General features: G+C 41.7%; 1 protein-coding gene across 1 annotated transcript in view; it reads left to right on the forward strand.

Annotated features, from left to right (window-relative positions):
* The first annotated feature begins 5743 nt into the window (after nucleotides 1-5743).
* bach2b (BTB and CNC homology 1, basic leucine zipper transcription factor 2b) overlaps nucleotides 5744-20020 on the forward strand; it is a 70997-nt gene continuing 56720 nt past the window's right edge. The window contains exon 1 of the mRNA XM_042709921.1: nucleotides 5744-6158. The gene's annotated coding sequence lies outside the window, so the exon portion shown is untranslated. The remainder of the gene's footprint in view (nucleotides 6159-20020) is intronic.

Consider the following 20020-nt stretch of genomic DNA (forward strand, 5'->3'; position numbering starts at 1 on the left):
AGTCTCCATTTTACACTGTTCTTTAAAGGTTGAATAGATGATTCACATGGGCACTGTTCCATCAAATACCAGGGTTGCTCCAATCTCATTCTAATTTTAGATTCAGGTTAGCACTAATGTGAATATTATGCATAAGTATGAATTGATGTGCTTCACTGAAAAAGCATCCCTCCTCCTTGTTCCTAAGATCGCTGAAAATTAATGGCTGAAGAAAAAAAGAATCTGTCATTGCTATTTTTGTGGTGTCACTTTCACACCTTTAGAAATGCAGAGAAGAACTACAGCCAGCGATCGTGGTTTTCTTTTTTCTAATTATATATATCACCAGAAGCTTTCCTTTTCTCTATATCCAGGCCCTAAACATACCAGTAATAATTGTTTCATCTGAAAAATGATCTGTGCGTTCTCGATTATCAGCATACAGTGGGGAAAATAAGTATTTGAACCCCTGCCGATTTCGCAAGTTTGGCCACTTGCAAAGAAATGTGTGATCTATAATTGTAATGGTATGTGTATTTTAACAGTGAGAAATAGAATATCAACAAACAAATCCAGAAAACTGCATTTTATAAGTCATAAATGTTATAAAATGCAGTTTTCTGGATTCTTTTGTTGATATTCTGTTTTTCACTGTTAAAATACACCTACTATTACAATTATAGATCACACATTTGGCCAAACTTGCGAAATCGGCAGGGGTTCAAATACTTATTTTCCCCACTGTATGTGGCATAGAAATAAGCCCTGTTAATGCGTGTTAGAGTATTCACAGAAGGTCGAGACACATTTATCAAGACAATGGACGGCTCATCACAACTGCTTGCAACAGGATGAGCTGTAGTTTGCTTTGAATGCAGACAGTGAGCCGAGAGGTGCAGTAACACCCAGGGGCCCCTCAGGGTAGCTGATGAACGACAAGTCAACAGTGGATTGGCACCATGCATCCTGAGAGATCCCTCTTGCTCTAAACGCACAGGCGTGCACACATGCACTATTACTCTGCTGCTCTGTAGACTGTGTGTGCTAATGCGTATCTCCATGTGTGTGGTGCAGCTACCTCAGAACACAGGACAGTGATTTGTTTTACAAGAAAATGTTCTTGCAGGCAGCACAAACAGGAAATGCATTCTATTCCTGTTCAAAGCTTATACTACAAATATTAGTCAGTTGCTGTTTTGAAAACCGCAGGGTAGTAAATGTTTACATTCAAAGCAAAATCAATGCTGGTATGGGCACAGTCTGTGTTTAAGCTCCACTATGCCTATCAGACCTAGTAGTCATTCTGTGGCTTTCAAAAGGGATTCAGAGGTAGCCAGCTTAGAGAAAATTAGCCGTTTGAATTGTCAGGGTATACCATATTTGGGTAGACAAAGGATATACCAACAGATGGTATTTTGTTGAAGTGAGTGGATGTAGTTCATGTTTGATATAAACTAGAGGGGGGAAAGCTCCTGTGTGTGTTCCTCCTGGTTCCGTCTCGTTCTCTATGGTCTTTAACAGAGACATTGTTGCAACAGCGCTTATGTGGCTTCATTGTGACCCATAACATTTCACCAAAGCCCTCATTTATGTATAATATTTTGTGATGTTATATCTGTGATATTCTGTGATGTTATATGTATGAACAATATTGATCATTTCCATGAAATAATCGAAGTATTTTAATTTCATTTGTTGAGAGAGGAATTACACCACCCTGTATGTGACCAAAACCAAAGTCAGGCTGTGATTTATTTCTTCGTTTGTTCCATTCGTCTTCCTTAAAAAGCTAAAAATGTTTGCTGAACATTCTGAAGAGGGGCCGTGTTGCATTGTGCCCTTGTTCAACTTTCACAGTCAACCCCACAAAACAACACAGCGAACACAAAAAAATGTCATCCATCCACAGCCAGAGCGAGGCAGGCTGGTGTAGAGAGAGTGGGACCGTGCGACAGGCTGTTATTATGGGCCGTGAGACTGACAGCAAGTGGGCGAAAAGGTAATTGCTGAAGTATGCTTGTGGTGACGGGGGCCCTCTCTGGAGCGGATGTATGACAGACTAAGGCATGCGAGAGAGAGAGTGCAAAAGTGATGATTCATCTGTCACACCCTGTTCCTCCGTTTGTTTGTTTGTGCGTCCTGTAGACACAACCCTGCACCGAGGCACAGTGTCATACTGATGGTCTGTCTCCAATGATTTCTGCCGGTGAGCCTCAAAAAACAACACGACCGATGCACTGCACCACAGCTGTGATTCACAATATACTACATCATATCCCAGACCTGTAGACTGAACTCCATTCACACGGTAGAAAAACCACAGAGATACTTGATGGCATGAAATGTTGTTGATTCCAAACAAAGTTGTTTCTTATCTAATACTCATATCTCACAGCTTCACGGATCAGTGTTTATGTGTCTATACGGCTGACAATTCCATTGCGTTTCATCTTGCAAGCCAAAAATGACACAGCAGTGGTTGGAGCTGGCAGTAAACAAAGGACTGTTATTGTTCGACTGGTTTGTGTTGAGTACAACATGTGGGTGATTGAGGGAGAGACTTGTGTGCCAAAAACAAAAACTAGGTTTGGCACCAGACTGAACTCTTCAACCTCATGTAACTGCCTCCACACTCACACACAAACACCCACACATGTCCACACTTGACACATGTGGAATAACAGCCTGTCAGCTAAAGGAGCTCTGTCTTTCCTTCAGTCTGTGTCAAAAGTCCTCTCAGAAGTAAGCAGGGGTGATGTGAAGCTCCTCATTACTGTCGGAAGAGCAGGTATACCTTGCAGTTGTTTGAGGCTTACAATGCATCCTGCCTGAGGAGAAAGTCAAAGGTTGAGGAGACAGTGCTTCTGACCTGTCTGCAAGGATAGCTGCAGGCAGGCGTTTCAATAGTTAATTGTAATATATCCGTCCATGTCTATGCTTGAGGGATGCCCTCTGTATTAGAGTTGCCTGCATGTAACCGTTCATCTGTGCAGGAGCTTTACCTGTCCTATTTGAACCCAAAGTTGAGGGAGACTGTGGCAAGTTTCGCTATGAATGGTGGTTAGGACGATCCCTGGAGGGCTGTACGAGCCACAGTAATTGACGTAATCAAGGTATTTGGCTTTGCACCTTGAGCTTGCTGGGAGCAGACTAGAAGGGTGCATTTACGTCTTTGTGCCTCTGCCCGGGCTTGTTGGTTTTCTTAGCCAGCAGAAATCATGGATGTTCTCTGGCACGGTGTCTCCTCGCTGCGACCGCAAAGGCAATTAATCACAGAGGAATGAGTCATCCGCTCGACTGTGACTCCTTGACCGACTCTGTGCATTCATCTTATGCAGAGCTTGTTTTGGTTTGACACCAAGTGCTATTGACATGAGTCACCGTTTTACAGCATTGGCTAGACTTTTATGCTTGTGCTTTTTATCAAAGTGATGCATCTTAAATGTCCTCACTCAGAAAGCAAACACACCTGCACAGTATCCACATACAAGACTGCTCATCTTTTGTAATAAGCGGAGCTTTTGTAAATGTACAGTCTGGTGTCTGTGAGACCTGTAGCAAGTACACTTACTTCAAAAAGCTAAGGGCTGCTGCTCCCTGCCAAGCTATGAGAGGCCGAGTGCTTTCTCTCCAACTGAAATCTTCACAGGTCAATGCAGAATGCACAGTGAAGATTCTGTGCACCGACCTCTGCTTACTGATATGTAATTGCTGCTTGCTTGTGTGCTTTCTGTCGATGAAATGCAGCGCACATACATCTGTATCTGTACCATAAACTTGTACATGTCCCAACGTGAAGAATGACTTGCTCCAGGAGGCCTCTTCTCCGTGATTCATAGTCCCCACCTTCCTCAATCTACCTTTAAGAAACCTCACTTCATGAAAGATTTACTTCAAGCAACAGTGTCTGCTCAGTTTGGCAAGCTCAAAGATACAAATTGAGGTATTGGAGAAAGTCACCTTAAATGCCATCGTTCCATTAAGATTTCAGCTCGATCCCATAGTCCCCTCCTTTCTGTCTCTGAGCTGGAAACCCCAAACAGCAGACATTGCACATGCTGTTTGTATTAGCTCTAATTAGACTTCCGGGCATAAAACTTGTGTTTGTCCACGCTGTGGGCAGGAAACCCAGACTGTGCGAATCCCACTGCAGACGTACACCCTTGCCCTAGCCCTCCTCCACACAGCCTCAACCGGCCCCCGTGAGGCAGCCTTAGGGGAAAGGTCATGGAGTGCAGAAATACCACAAACGCTGTTGAGCTGTGTTTGTGTGTGTGTGTGTGTGTGTGTGTGTGTGAGAGAGAGAGAGAGAAAGAAAGAGAGAGAGAGAGAGAGAAAGTTTGTTTGTCTATTTTTGTCTAGAGGGACTCGAAATGAGATTCGTTCTCCTCAAATTCAGGCTTCTCCTTAATCCTGAAGTCCACGCCTGGAGCCATGAGGTGTGTTTGTGTCAATACTCAGGTGCAGGAAATTCCATGTTCAAAGGCCCACCCAGGTTCTGTTTTTTTAAAGTGGAAACAACACATTTGTTCTGTTGTTAGATGACTTTCATCCACACATGTTGCTAACTCCTTTGGTGACCTAGCAGTATTGTTTCCTGCTGGTATTATTTGTAAAGGGTATGTGACTGGCGCCATGGGTTACTGTACCATTCAGTGTTAGTTGAACTCAGAGATGAAAAATGTCACGCTAATTGGATTCTTTTTGGAAAAAGCTGCTGATGGTTTTCACAGAAACCCCTACCAGAAATCAAATAGTGTGAAGGGGTTCTTTGAGTTATTGAGTTGTTGGCCACAGTCTACTTTATATTCCAGTACAGAGATTAAGGATGCTTTACATTCATTGTGTTCATAAATGACTTAAATGATGTTTCATAATTTGTAATGATGATTAATGCATAATTTGTTGGAATTGTGAGGTGTTCGTAATGCTCTTTAAGCGTTGGTAAGACATGCTAATGTGAGGTGTGCGTCATGCTCTTTAAGTGTTGGTAAGACATGCTAATGTCACTCTTCCACAGAACAGCTCAGTGGTTTCAGGAATATGTGCATTTCAAGTTTGATTACTTTTTGTTTGATGTCATTCATATGATTTCCACAGTAGAAAGGGGAGTAACTTTCTAAGAACACAAATTAGAGACGAGAAGGCGACGACTGGGTCTGCAACAGCATGATAATTGATAATTACATGCGCACCCCCTTAGGGAAGAATTATACATGAAAAATTTAAATATTTCCAGCCAAACCTCGCTTGTACAAACAGTATGTGGGCTGGTTTTGAAAAGCTAGCTATCCACGGTTCATGTTCTCTAGACTACCTCAATACCTCAAGCTACTTCAATGCATATACAGTATTTCATACACATCACCTAAGAGGAAATATCTTGTAAACTGTGTTTTTAATTATAAAAAACAGACCAATCACCATCGTGTGCAGTCTTACTTATACACACCTCTAAAACAACAGCAACAACAACAATAATAATAATAATAATCATCATCATCATAATAATAATATTAATATTGCTTAATCTAATGATTAGAACGTAGCTTTATGAGAGGTAAACAAGAGAGAGGACAAAAACACTCTCAAAAAGTGTTTTGCAGCTGCTTATGTTGTCCCTAAAAGTCCGGTATATTGCATTAGTCATAGCGCGCGGGGCCACTACACTGCTCATCAGCAAACTATTCTGCCTCGTGAAGCTGCTGAGCAGCTGAAGTGTGGCGCGCAGTGCGCGTTCTCGTTATGGCAATTCACCAACTCCAGCTGCGGACATTTTTTTGAGTAGCTGCCTGACCGCCGGAGGCACCAACGCAATCTTCACCGCGTAATGTTGTGAATGAGGGAGAGATGACGTCAGTGCGCGAATGTCAACAATGTAGCGATTGAGAGTAGGCGTTCCATTCGAGTGTAACAAACAGCGGAGACGGAGCAGCACGCTGAACTGGATCATCACACACATTGACATTAGCTGGACAAGAACAACAGTTTTATAACCACAAACTTCCTTTCCCCCTCCAAAAAAAAAAAGCGAAATAGCTGCACAGTGTATCGCAAACGTGATTTCCCTGCAGCCCGGGGGCTTTAGGAAACTGCAAGGAAGTCATCATGTGAAAAACATTTATTTGGTAAACGGACAAAAGGGCTGGATTACAAGGGGAAAAAAACGAAAGTTTAAGGTGAGCTGCATGCATACCCTAGCATTTGTGTTGAAACGTTTTCTGTGCTGTTTAATTGTAAAATTTCTTGATCACTCTCACTCGCGTAAAATTGCTATTTGTAATAGTCGGCAAATGGTGCCCCAAACTTGCTTGGAGAGCTATTATAATGCTAATGCTATGGGTTATGATAGTTGGGGTTTTTCAGGAGTCTTGCGTAAATATGTAATGGGCTTTTCATCAACGTGCTTGTTTCCGTTCTGAAACAAAACGTGTTTGTGTTTGTTGTCGGCGTGAATATCACAAACGGTTTGAGAACGTAACGTTAGGATGCCACATCCTGTTATGCTGTTAGTGGCAATCGTGTGCGCTCCCTTTGAGTGTTTTGCAAGTTGGATGCATTGAGATCCCGGAGGAGGAGTCGCGTCGTAGTGTGGGGGTCAGGCATGGCTCTTGTTTTCAGTGAGATAAAAGAAGCTGTCAATTGCAGAGGCCTCGACCGATCAAGGGGCCATGGCAAAGGCAAAGACCCCCATATCCCAAATCCGCCTCTTCATTCACTTGAAGGCTCTCATGAATGAACGAGGAGATTCATGTAATGTTCTTTCTGACACATGAAATCTGAGTTACTCGAATTTGTGGTGTGCCTTTGAAAATAATTAAAATTAAATTTTAGGTCATGACTAAATGTCGTGGTTCCCATTTCAATATAGGTGTAAGTATTTCGATTGTCATTGCTACGTTTGAATATCCCGTTTGCTGCGACTTCCAACGTGAACCCAGTAATCCTTGACAGTAAAACATAGTTCGTGGAGAAGAAAACACAGATGGTTTGTAGCACACCGCCAAACCTGCCAATGGTCATAGCAGCTTTTGCTTTAGCCCACAATCCTCTAATTAATCCACGTAAAATCAGCAAAAATATTTGCTGTGTAAGGAACTGCGAGCCTTATTTGGTCCAGCAGCCAATGCAAACGGCTCGATAGCCTAAGGGTGCTATTTAAAGAACTAGAGTGCTTATTTCATTGAAAACCTCTCTTATGTAGCCTAATTTCTGTCTTTAAAGTAGCATAGATGTTAACGAAGTGTATATTAGCTTGCATGATTGTTGACCAAATCCAAACGTATGCCTTATTCAGCAGTGTTAATTCAGCAGTGTTTTAACACTCATCCTACAGTAACAATAAACGGTGAGATACGTAGCAGACTCTTAGCGTGTTAGTTCAAGTGGTTAAGCTATATCCTCTTGGTGAATATTGCTCGTTGTAAATGTTTTATTACAATAGAGCGTGAAAGTTTGTACGATTGTCTGAAAGGGTTGGGCTGATGAATGTATTTTTGAATGTGAGTTGTGGTGTATGTGGACATATTTAGTAAAGAATGACTTGGCTGCTTTGTCTTGGAATCACCATTGCTGCCTGTCCACATCACCATAAATGCATAGTTCTTCGCCTACACACCTCGACCTCCAAACCAACAGTGTAAAGTGCACCCTTCTGTCAAAGAAGAAACGTTTGTGTTGTAGACTATATTGTGAATCAGGATTTTAACAGAAATAACTGAATTTTTTGTCTTTGCAATTAAAATTAAACACTTTGACCGTATAGGCTATTGCAAATGACTTGAATGAGTTTGTTTCCTTGATTATTGAAAGTGAATTGTAAAAAAGATTTGCGCTCCTGCTCTGACTGATGCTGACATTTCAAATGCGGTGATACAGCAGTTTGTGCAGGAACATCAACTGCACCTTGTAGCTAGAGTGAGACAGACATTCCTTTGTCTAATGCTGATGAGGACGGAATTGAGCCGCCAATTTCGTGCCTTCTCATCGATGATGAAATATGACATGAATATGCGCAAACAATCACCAGGCATTGTCTGGAAGCAAATGGTTAGATATATTGGGTGTAATTGACGGGAATAAAAACTATTTTCATGTGGATTGGCTTTTTCAACTGTCATCCCTCTTTCATCACCGTGCTGTTGTGTTGTAGCCTACTGGCGATTGTAAAAGGAAAAGGAAACGGATACCAAATATTCTACAATATAGCGGGCTAACGGCCGATATTGTATATTTAAGGTTGTGATGTAGTGTAAGTGGTTGAAATAAGTTACGATATAGTAACTACACATGCTTGGTCTCGTGCTGCAGATAGGACGCCATTGTTTTGTACGTTAAGCGCCAATGCCTATACATTGACTCATGTGCTCGGTGTTCATCATATCCCCACGAGCGAAAGCCGAGCGCAGGCACATGCAGAAAATGTATTTCCTTTCTTTGCTCTCCAAAAAATATTTCCTTTTAAGTGGTAATAATTTTTAACATAGTTCATTATTAAGGTATTTTGATGCAGCTTTGTCATGGCATGACGCGGGAGGGCTAGATTTCGATGACGCATAGGTTTTTTCATAGCTGTTGACAAAACCTTTTCAATGCATGATGGGCAATATATAACAAAGCATCAGCTTATTGATTAGTATGTTTACGTTGTTGACACCCTTTAGATTTATCTAGACTATATGCAAGACGGAAACCTTCATCTTTGGACTTTTCATTTTTTTCTCTCTCAAAAAAAAAAAAGAATTAATTTTGTTTAGTTTATGAACATTGATATATTTGTGTTCTCCTTTTAGAGTAGCCATCTGTTGGTAAGAGGATAGACAAATCATCCTTTAAAACCAGTTAATGTCTAATGTAATTTATTTCCACTGGCTGTAGTTTAGTTTACATTCCTAATCAGATGGTGCTGTAAATCAAATCTTTAAATCATAGAATAGAATTGATTACCAAACCTGCAAATGTCAAGTCAGTTCATGTTTTTTTTCCTCACTTGTAAATATACTGAAAATAATTGAGAAATATAGATTCACAGGCCACCTATGAATTTCATTGTCTCAGTGAGGTGGCAAAAATGTGTTTGGGTATTGACGCCCTCACATGTTGATGGACAATTAACATCAATTTGGCCTATTTGAATAACCCCTCCAGCAAAACCTCTCCATTTCTAATGCGAGCCTTTGGTATAAAAAAACATGTTCCCATAGCTCTCCCACGTCAGCACAAAGGCATGCTTGACACGGCTCCAGTGTGTGTGAGAGGCAGAGGGGGGGGGGGGGGGGCTGCTGCTGCTGGGAGGGAGCTCAGATCCTGAAGGTTCAGGCAAGCCTTTTGTTTTCCCTCTCTGGTTCCAGCGTCTCAGGCACTGCTGATGCTTGCTGGCATTATCAGTCACTGTGGGAAATCAAACAGGCATTATCGCACCAGGACCAGCTCCGTCTGTGGTTGCACAGAAAAAAAAGGAAAACTCTGTCCGCAAAGCAGCCGTGTTCAGTAAATTGAAAATGAGCCAAAAATAATCTCTGTGAAAAATGCCAAGGACTCAAAGAGGAAAGGCTGATTCTGTTGTGTTGTGCTCTTTGGATTCTTCTTTCTCGTCTTTCTTTATTGTTTCCTCAGCGAGAGTATAAATCTCCCATTAGTGGTGTGAGATGATCTGCTATCATTATCCTCAGGAGCGACTCCATCCGCTCAGTGGGCTGGGAGCCCTCTGGGCCTGAGTCAGCACACACACACACACACACAGACACACACACACACACAGACACACACACACACAGACACACACACACACAGACACACACACACACACACACAGACACACACACACACACAGACACACACACACAGACACACAGACACACACACACACACACGCAGCTAATTCTCATTAGGAGCCCATCCCGTGGTCATCCATTACTTTTTAATTGTGTAAAAAAAATGTAGAAAAAAGGCATTGGCAAAGTGAGTTCCTTACATATGGTCTAAATTGAGCCCTTAGAGCAAGAAGAACAGCAGCAGTCACTAGGATGTCTGTGTTGAATGAATGGGCATCATCATTGCCTGTGAAAAAGAGGAAAACCCAGAGTAAGAAACACATCAACACATCTAATACCTCCACCTCTGTTAAAAAAAGAGTGCTTTCCAGGTACCAGACTTGACAGGAAGAGTCTAGACGAGTTTTTCTTCTAAGGGGCAATATAGCCATGTGCCTTGAAGTGAGGTCTTCCTCCCAGAGGCGCAGAAACGGAGCAGTGTGGTAAACACAGCACAGCTGCTGTTTGGACACAGTGAACCCTGCTCACTGTGCTGGCCAAACCAGGAGTGCTCTGGAAACACAGGCGGCCCAGCCAAGGAGAAGTACTCAGCTTCCTCAAGTATCACTTCTAGAGCGGAGGCCCTCGCTGGCAAGCCATGACTAAATGAAATATGAAGAGATTGATGTCCTCTCAATTATGCCATCTTCACCCTGTCATTGGCATAAACACAATGTGTTTTTATCATGGTCATGAAATGATGTGCAGGTTACTGCTGAACGTCCTTTAGATTGGGCCATATCCGTGGGACAGGATTTCCACTGTTCTCCAATCAGAGGCTAATGAATGATGAACCAAGAGCATTTTCATCCCTCTTATGATTTCAGTGGTGAGATGTGATAGCTGCTGAGACTGATGTCTGATTGCAGCCAGCCCATTCAATGTGTGTGGTCTCTTGTTGCCGTGACGTGTGCAACGCAAAGACATTTTTTTAAACGTCTACTGGGAAAATGGCGTTGCAGGAACCACATCAAGTGCGTTGGCTGCCCTTGTGCTATGTTCAGTTCCTGTCTGCCATAGCCAGCTGTCAATGCTGCTTAACAAGCACTACTTCATTCTAGAAGACTTTAGAAATTTTGACAGTTTTCATACAAAGTCATTTTAGTCAAGGCCTTTGAAAGTCACTGAGAGTCTGTTGTCAATCGTTTGGCTGTCTCTCCACAATGTCGTCTCCTTCTAAAGGAATGAAATACTCTAGAGGTTTTACATGCTGTAGCTTCTGGCAAGGTAGACAATTATATATCTCTGTATATTAATGAATGTGAAATGTTTGTTGTGAAATTGGGCAGTAACAGTCAGAAAAGCAGAGGCAGTGCATGTTGATGAGATCAGCTCATATTTCTTGAGTAAGGTGAAGGTTTCTGCATGAGTTCCCAAAGAAGTAAAAAGGATAGGGAGACTGAAATTGGGCTGAGATTGGCCGCCTGTCGCTGTTAGTCCACACTGCTGAGTCAGCTGTGGAGCCCAGCTCCATTGACTGCCATCCCACCCGCCTACACTAACTGCAGAGATTTTGAATTATTAACTTATGATCTATAATTTATATTTAAATACATAGTTTAGTTTCAGGAACAAGCTTGCAACCAAAACTGATGTCTGGAGAGTTTTGTTTGGCGTTTTGCTTGTACTACAGCAGTAATGAAGCACCATGTGTCTGAGCTGTCGACAGTCGTCTACACACAACACTGGAATGGCGTGTTACCGCTGCCCCACACGGTCAGACTGGCCTTTTGTTCTGCTGCTCAGCACTATGGACACATCTCTGCCTAAACAAATGTTTCATCAACGCAGATCAACGACTGCTTCGAATGTAGTTATCCGTCTCTCTCTCTCTCTCCTTGTCTGTCCATCCCCCTACTCTTCTCTGTTTCTTTCTCTTGAATCAGTCCCTGGAAATGACTGTTGATCTGACCTATGTGGCACGGGTTAGGTCCTGCAACAAAGGGGCTGGTAAGCAAGACAGCAGGATGACTGAATGTGGGACAAGGAGGGCTCGAGGCAGTACACCCCTCATCACATGGACACACACACACACACACACACACACACACACAGACATACTGGAGTGTAGACCTAAGGAAACCTGCAAGCGAGTGCTTGGGTGTCGCTGGCTTCAGTCGGTACAGATGACTCACATCCACAGCTGCATGTCAATATTGGGTTCAGTCTAAATATAACCTACACAGTCTGTGGGTTACAGAAGCAGAGATCATTACAGCCAGGCTTGGAAAATACATGTTGTCCCATTTCTCTATCATGTTGATGAAAAAAGGAAAATATGTTGCTTCTGCAAGTAAAGGTGTATGCGGCTGCGCATGTTGTTTTTACAGCTTCAAAATATTGATTGAACACAGGCAAGCTGACAAGTTCATTTCAATTCTTACAGTTAGTGAATGAGAGTTGTGTCACTTTCCTGGTCAAAAGATCCAGGAATGAGATTTTTTCGGGTGAGATTTTTTTTTTCTTTTACATAAGATGAGTCACAGCACACAACACTTTGTTGAGGCCTATCCCAGGTGAACATACCACAGCCATGCAGTCAGTGTCTCCAGGCTCTTCGCTGAGCCAGAGAAATACTTCGAAGTGTTGAAGTAAAGAATTCCATTTCTTGGTATTTCTGTACCTTGGCGATCAATGGTATCACCGGATTCCTCTTGCTCATGCCAACAGTAATTCCTCCCAAAAAATATGGCCCTTTTTCCATGCTCCTGAAGCCATATTGGATTACAGAGGTTTGGTATTGCTCGGCTGTTAAAACACTATTGGTTAAAAGCCTGAATGAACAGAGTCCCAGATTTGCTTAAGAGCCTGACGTTTCCTGCCAAGGTCATTTTCTTTTCCCCTTTCCCAGTTTTTTTTTTCTCCCCAAAAGGGATGGGAAAGAAGGAGCAGCAGTCAGTCAAGTACACGAGAGTGGAGTGGAAGGTATTTAAAACAATCAGCGGATTCCTGGTAAGAGGGTGAGATCATTGTTTTACAGAGAGGCAGCGGAAAGGAGGGCGTAAGGAAGGGAGTGAGAGAGCGAGAGAGAGAGAGAGAGAAAGAGGGGGGGGCAAGAATTAGGATGACCCCATGGCAGGCTGATGTTGTCATTTTCCCAGAAGCAGAGAATGGGCAGCATGAACTCTGAGGTAACACACTTAGCTCTCGCTAGGGTCGAAAATCCGCCCAGATAGAATTCCTGTTGGATTTATTTGTGTGGCCCTATACACCAGTGATGTTCACTGAAAAATAAACATTCCCATTGTGTGTGTGTGTGTGTGTGAAGGATGTTAACACTGAACCATATGAAATCAATGGGTGATGAATGCCTTATGAATAATGATGAAAAATAACAAGCCCTTTCTCGAGTCAGAATAAACAAGTCAGCACTGTAGCTTGTTTAGAGTATGAAGTGCAATCGCATGCAACTATTACCTTCTATGTCTGATGCATCATAAGAAGTGTATTGTATGGGCTTCACCATACCTGTCAAGTCTCATGTTTTATCTGCGAGACTCAGATTTTCAACATTTCTCATGTCTCACATATGTGACACTGAATCTCAGGGATCTCACTAAATCTTACAGATTTGTACTCCCAATAGCATAGAACAATAATGACAAGTGCATTAGACTACTGTGCAGTGCGAGTGAGAGGCTGCCATGGCCGCACGGTGCAGCTCAGTATGTCTGTGTAGCAGGTTTAGGCTACTATAGTCAACCAGTTTTCAATGTTCAGCATCACTGAACAACAACTTATCTCAAGGTGAACCAGACTTGTTGACGAAATGCCTCACAAATATGTGTGGATGCTGGGGCTGGCTCACAGATCTCTGACCTCGCAGATTTCAGTCCTATTAACTTGACAGGTATGCTTTATGTTTTTGGAAAAGTAAATTTTTTCAGCCCATGCAAAGCCACATGGTATATACAATGCTATCAGTTTGTGTGAATTTAATTCTTTATGAATGGATCAAGGCAAAAGCAGAGGTGTAGACTATAAATTACATTAGAATTTTCATCACTGTTTGGATAATTAGAAGCAATGGGTCGTGAAAGTGAAAAACAAGTACAATGTGCGGTTTCTCGAGCTGCAGCTGAGGACGGTAAGTGTTCTCATGTTGAGTGTGGGAGTACATGTGCATGCGCTCAGGCGTGAGTGTGGGTGTGTGGGTGTCTGTATTTTGATGTGGCTGGGATGGGGGTGGGGTGGGGAGTTTGAATCCTGTGAGACTTGCACAGGTGGTTGAGAGGAGAGGAAAGGTGGGCGTGGAAGAGACGGGGCATATTGCCCACTTCCTGTATCTTATGCAGTAATGTACGCGAACCTGTTGGCTCAATAAAAGATCAACAGCCTTTCACCGTAGTATGTGAAACTCCAATTTGTTGATACACATACGATGTGGGTTTTTTATGTTTGTTTTATTTTCAAAACAGCAAATGGTAACAGCTTAACAACCAAGAATTGCTGTAAATTATTTAAAAGTGCATCAGTTCTTTCCAGAAAAATCTAGATGTGTAATTGTAGGTCTGGGACTGCTAAATTCCAAGCTGAAATGTAAATTTGGCCATCAACATTTTGTAGGGAAACGTAGGGTATGATTTGTTATATAAAATATATTTTACACACACCAGATAATAACTCTGAAATATGGGAGAAGATTGCTCATTTTGCTCTTCAGGCATTTGGAATGGAAAACATTAAGCATGGTGTTGCAAAATCCTGTAGTTGAGTTTCACATTTGGTTTATTGCCTGTGCTGCAGAAACTATTCCAAAAACATGGCTGTGTTTCTCTGAAGGAGTGATCTTTAACCAATGGAACAGAGGTGCAAGCACTTCTCCAAAAGGGCTTAATGCTGTTTCCTGAACTGCTGGAAGTCTCTGCAGTTTCCGAGTGGACTCCCACATTTCATCTGTCAGCCTCCATTTTAGCTGGAAGGAGGAGTAGAGATGTATGTCTTAAGTGATAGGAGAGAGTGTACAGCACACTGTCGGAGTCTGACAGCTTTATGCTTTATGTGCCTGCACTTCCACCAGGACCATCTATTTTCTGTTTTGTTGGTGTCATGAAGGGCACGGACTTAAGGGTCACTGAGTGCATTTGAACCATTATAGTACAGATTTTCTAAACCAGCAGTACAGCTTTTTTGGGGAAGATTTTAAATGTAACACAGCTGATCCCCTTATCCCATAGGACTTCACATTTTATTGGTGAACTTTTTCCTTTTATTTGGACAACAGGTTCTTTCCAGTTGGCTGTTTCTTAATGGAGTTATGCAGCTTTAGTGCTGTTGCCGTCCCTGTTCAGTGGAAATGCATGGATTGAACTGGAACAAATCTGGCTTATATCAAAATATTCCAGTATGAAATGTGCATGGAACTAAATTTGAACCATTTCAAAACAGTCCTTGGAATTCTGTCATAGTTTACTTTACATTATTCTTGACATCAATTCACATCATCTTCTTATCTCACATTCACATTATTATGATTGCCAACTTTGATGAATCCGCTGACATGTGTTTTCTTTTAAAAAGATTAATCAACATTCATGCACACCGATTCTAGAATTATGTTCCTAGAATTAATGAAATTAAAGAAATAGTTATAACTTTCCCACTGACACAGAGAGGTCAGAGATTATTTAGACTTATTATGCGGCTCCTCAGAATGTTGCAAAAAGTTCCATTGATTTGAAAAGTCCACCCTAACACTTGGAGGTCTGATATTTCTTTATAATTCCCCCTGCAAAAAATGAATGACTCCTGCAATTGGTAACAGGTTTTGTACTTCTAATTCATATCTTCCATATCATTTCAAAAATAGTCTGTTCACTTTTCGTAATGGAAATTCATTGTAATTTTAAGTCAGCAAGTAATAACCTACATTGCTATGCAACAATTGAAACTTTAAAGTTCTGTTTACTTGTTGAAATTGCAACAAAATTACATAAAGAGATATTTTGGAGGAACATCTTTTATCATTTAAGTAACCGTATGATAAACAGGATAATTTATAGTCCGCATGTCAGTATCGGAATAGAACTCCTGACAGGATGAACAGGACCCTGATATACACAGACATGAGCATACATATAGTATATAGTACATAAAGTATGATTTTTATTTTATTTATTTATTATATTGTATTACATTTTTTATCTCCTTCAGTTTAGTCAAACCCTACATATATTTAAATGTATATAATAATAACTGTGAGCATAGCATCTACTAATAATCTCCAAAAGAAAATGACAGAAAAGTTATTACTATCCATTTGCAACGATTAAAATAACAGCAATTAACAGCAGTTCTTTTTGAATGAGGTATTATGGTTGCTTGAGGTGACTACCAAAAATAGTTCAGTGTCTTGCAAATTGCTATGATTGACATCTTTAAAGGTGTTCCTAACAGATTGATTAATATCATAGTCTGCCTGACTGGAAATGACAGATGAGTGACATTTTGATCTAAGTGCTTACATTTGACTACCACGTACATTCACATGAACTGGTGGAATTCAGGTCACGGGTTGAAAATGTTTAGGTGTAGCTGATGATCGCAGATAACATGCAAGGAATATTAGTGACTTTTGTATGACGAGCCTGTGGCAGAAGGTATTGTTGAAAAGGAACTAAGAGGAAGTAAGCATGTGTGCATGTTGGGTGCGTAAGGCGTGGTGATTGAGAGTCTTGTGCCAGTGATGCAGCGGAGTCTTCCTGTTTGAGGGGGAGACCAAACACCCCCACCCCAATAAACTGCTAATCAAAGACTGGAGCTGCTTGTGTACCTGCACATGCGTAGCAAACAACCCACGCGTTCTTTAGAGTCCCAAAGCATGCTGGAACCGCCGGCTCTGACGTTCAGCCATCACTCACTCCCTGTCACAGAATGGAACAGATAACTGTGAGTGTTGTTCTTTCATTTCAATCTCGATGTGCCTTTCACCAGCGCCACTTCATGCTTTCTTTCTTAAGTGTTATGAAAATGCTGCTTTATGGAGTTTTATAGAGTTAGAGTGCTCAGATACACAGTTTACTGTTCGTTGTGGGATCCTTCATACGTTTTCTATCTGTGTCTTCTCTGAGGGAAAAAAATCTGCCCTGTATTTTGCAAGAACATTTCACAGAATTATTTCAGTTCTGAGTCTTTTCTTTTTAGTGTATTTCCATCTATAAATATTTGACAAAGGAAATCAAGCTTCCTTTGTAACTTCCTCTGCAGGTGGTGGCATTTGTCATATTAAAGCTGTTAGGGGTGAATAATTCACAGATGGAGAATAATGATATCTAAGGATATTTTGATCTTCTGTTTTTGCCAGTTTATACTTTTCAATAGTTTATCCCTATCCACTTCAAGGAGTTTAATCTTGTAACCCAAGCATTGGATCTTTAGCTGCCTGAGATCCAAATCCAGAAAAAACTGCCAATTGAACTTAAATACAGTCCGTTTTTTTTTCAGAGACTGGACTCTGAAGGTCTCTCTATGAATGGTTTCACGTGGACAGTGTATGCATGTAAAGTCAAGACTCATATCCCCTTCTTCATTAGTGACCTATTAAGAGCACAATAGAAAGCTCTGTCTGGCTGTCGTTAGTCTCATAGTCAAAGTCTGGGGCTTAGGGTTTGTACTGGAGATTAATGCCGCCATTGCTAGCGTAGTAGACAAGTGGAGGCTTAGCTGTGGCAGAGTGGAAGAAAGCACTCTGTGGACGGCAGGTCAAAAGTGCAGAGTGACCAGAAGAATTCTGGAGAACTTTTTGTTTGTTTGCCTTATTGTGTGATTTCAAATCAGTCTTGTGTTGATTAGATCCTTTTAGGTTCTATGAAAAAAAAGATCCTGCTCTGTTTCGGAGCATAATAAGTGTTAGTAACTTGTTAATAATCATATGTTTTGTATCGGTACCTACAAACAAGACACAGGTCTGACACCACTGCCATAAAAAAAAATTAAAAAAATGCTGTTGTAACTGAAATTAATTCATGGCCTAATGTCTGAAGAAAATAAGTGACCCTCTAATATCACTAATAGTGAATTAGAAATAGTGAGTGAAGGAACAAGGGAACACAACAGTTCATCCGTCCTCAGTTAACCTCACTTATGTTACCCATCTGCCAGGAGATTCCTTTATTGGTGATGCACCATGTGATTCAGCATCTGTCTGATTCTTCAGACATGGTATGCCTTCTGACTCGTTTGAATCTCAGTGACTGCATGAACTGTACAGGCAATCTACACGCTCAGACTCCCATGATGCACCTCTTGGTCTTACTGCATGCGGGGAGCGCTGTGAAAGAGGCCATTGTTTCGGCCCTCTCTGAGGCATGTTGCATGCACTTAGAACTCCGAGTGGGAAGACATTCTGTCCATTATAAGTGTGGAATGTCTTTGAATTAATGCGTTGAGCAGTGAGCTGTCTTCTAATATGTGCACAGTGCACACACCATCTATTATCTTATAAAACACTAATTATTTAAAAATGGATCATGGAGGAATTGGAAATTAAAATAGTGATAATATTGATTGATAGTTTTTCTTTAGTTTGTCATAATATAGATGTTGAGCATTTATGCAAGCATTGAATTTTGTTTCAAGGTTTGGGTTTGAAAAGATACATCTGAGTTTCTATGTAATGTTTTAGCAGGGACAAAAGCATTGGGTTCTCATTAAAAGGGACTGTAAGATGATACACTGTATTTCTCATTTCTGCCGTCTCCCGAACAAAAAGGCTTATTTTATTCCATGAGTCACTCTTCCTGGTTTGTGGGCCTGAGAATAACTTCGACTCTAAAGGACCACCTCCAGAGTGTGATTCACATGCCTGATCCATTGAATCAAGTCTTCCGCCAAATCCCTGAGAAAAAGAAAAACAAGTGGCATTCAGGTCTCTCTTCTGCACTTAGCCATTCTTTCCAGTGAAAAGCCATTGATTGATTACGCCTCGCAAGGAAAGAGTTCCTCTTCTTCAGCAGGGATTCTCGGAGTATGATGTCATGTTTTGATGTTCATGAAATTACAAAATGGACACAGAATGTTTTTTTTTTTTTAAATGCAAATGCAACATTACTGTTTTTTTTCAGCAAGCACTACAGCCACATTCTGTGACTTGGAAACAAAATAATTCTTATTTTTTTGTTTTGTGCATATGTCCTGTTTATAATTTCCCTCCAGAAGTGAATTCACTTTGAATTTCAGAATGTGTTATACACACTGCTGACATGTTTACTACCTTGCCCTTTTGGACATTTATAAGGTACACATTCAGCTAATGGTGTCCAGGTGGCGTGTTGGTCCTGTAGAATAAGAGGGAGATGACAGCATCTTGTTGGGCTGCAGTGATAAGTGTGATGTGGTCGCATGAGTTTGGGCTTTCTCCGCAGGGTTGTAAAATGAGCGTGGTGCAAGGAGGTCATAAAACCCTTTTCGTATCCGTCAGGCCAAGGCCTATTTTTATCCATGCTGTATCACATATCGCCTCTCGCCATTTCACTCTTTTGTTAGGTGAGAGCAGGATGTTTCCAAGGGGCTCTCAGGTAGCCTAAGAGAGGCCGACGAGCTTCCTCATCTTCCTGGCACTGCCACATGCCGCAGGAAGTTTTTGATTGTGTTAATGATTCCAGCCACACTGTGTGTGTGTGTGTGTGTGTGTGTGTGTGTGTGTGTGTGTTGCTTCAGTGTGTGCGTACACTGTTGCAGGTTTAGGGTGGCGGTGTATGGGATGGGATACAGAGGGTATGGAGTGCAGGTCAGGGCTTGGCTTCTCCACAGCGGCTCCAGGCCACTGCTGCCCTCTCCACATCTGCACTCGAGTCACTCAGGTCCAGATAGGAACCAGATGGCAGACTGGAACACCCGGGCAGTATATATTTAAGTATAATTAAGTATATATGGTAAACAGTTAAAGCATATTTTAAAGGAACACCAAGCAGCATCGCCCCTAGCACTAAGCGTATGAGCGTGCTCTAGTGCTCCAGTGAGTGCTCAGAAAGAGTTCCGCTGAGTAGAGTGACTCGGTGGCACTCTCTCCCTGTCTCTGTCCTGGCTGTTACATGTGTCGGTGCTGTTGTTGGGTTGGGTTGATTTCCACTATACACTCTCTCCCTGTCTCTGTCCCGGCGGTTACATGTGTCGGTGCTCTTGTTGGGTTGATTTCCACTATACACTCTCTCCCTGTCTCTGTCCCGGCGGTTACATGTGTCGGTGCTCTTGTTGGGTTGATTTCCACTATACACTCTCTCCCTGTCTCT

The sequence above is a fragment of the Clupea harengus genome, chromosome 15 (genome assembly GCF_900700415.2).
Source record: "Clupea harengus chromosome 15, Ch_v2.0.2, whole genome shotgun sequence".
NCBI classification, from domain to species: domain Eukaryota; kingdom Metazoa; phylum Chordata; class Actinopteri; order Clupeiformes; family Clupeidae; genus Clupea; species Clupea harengus.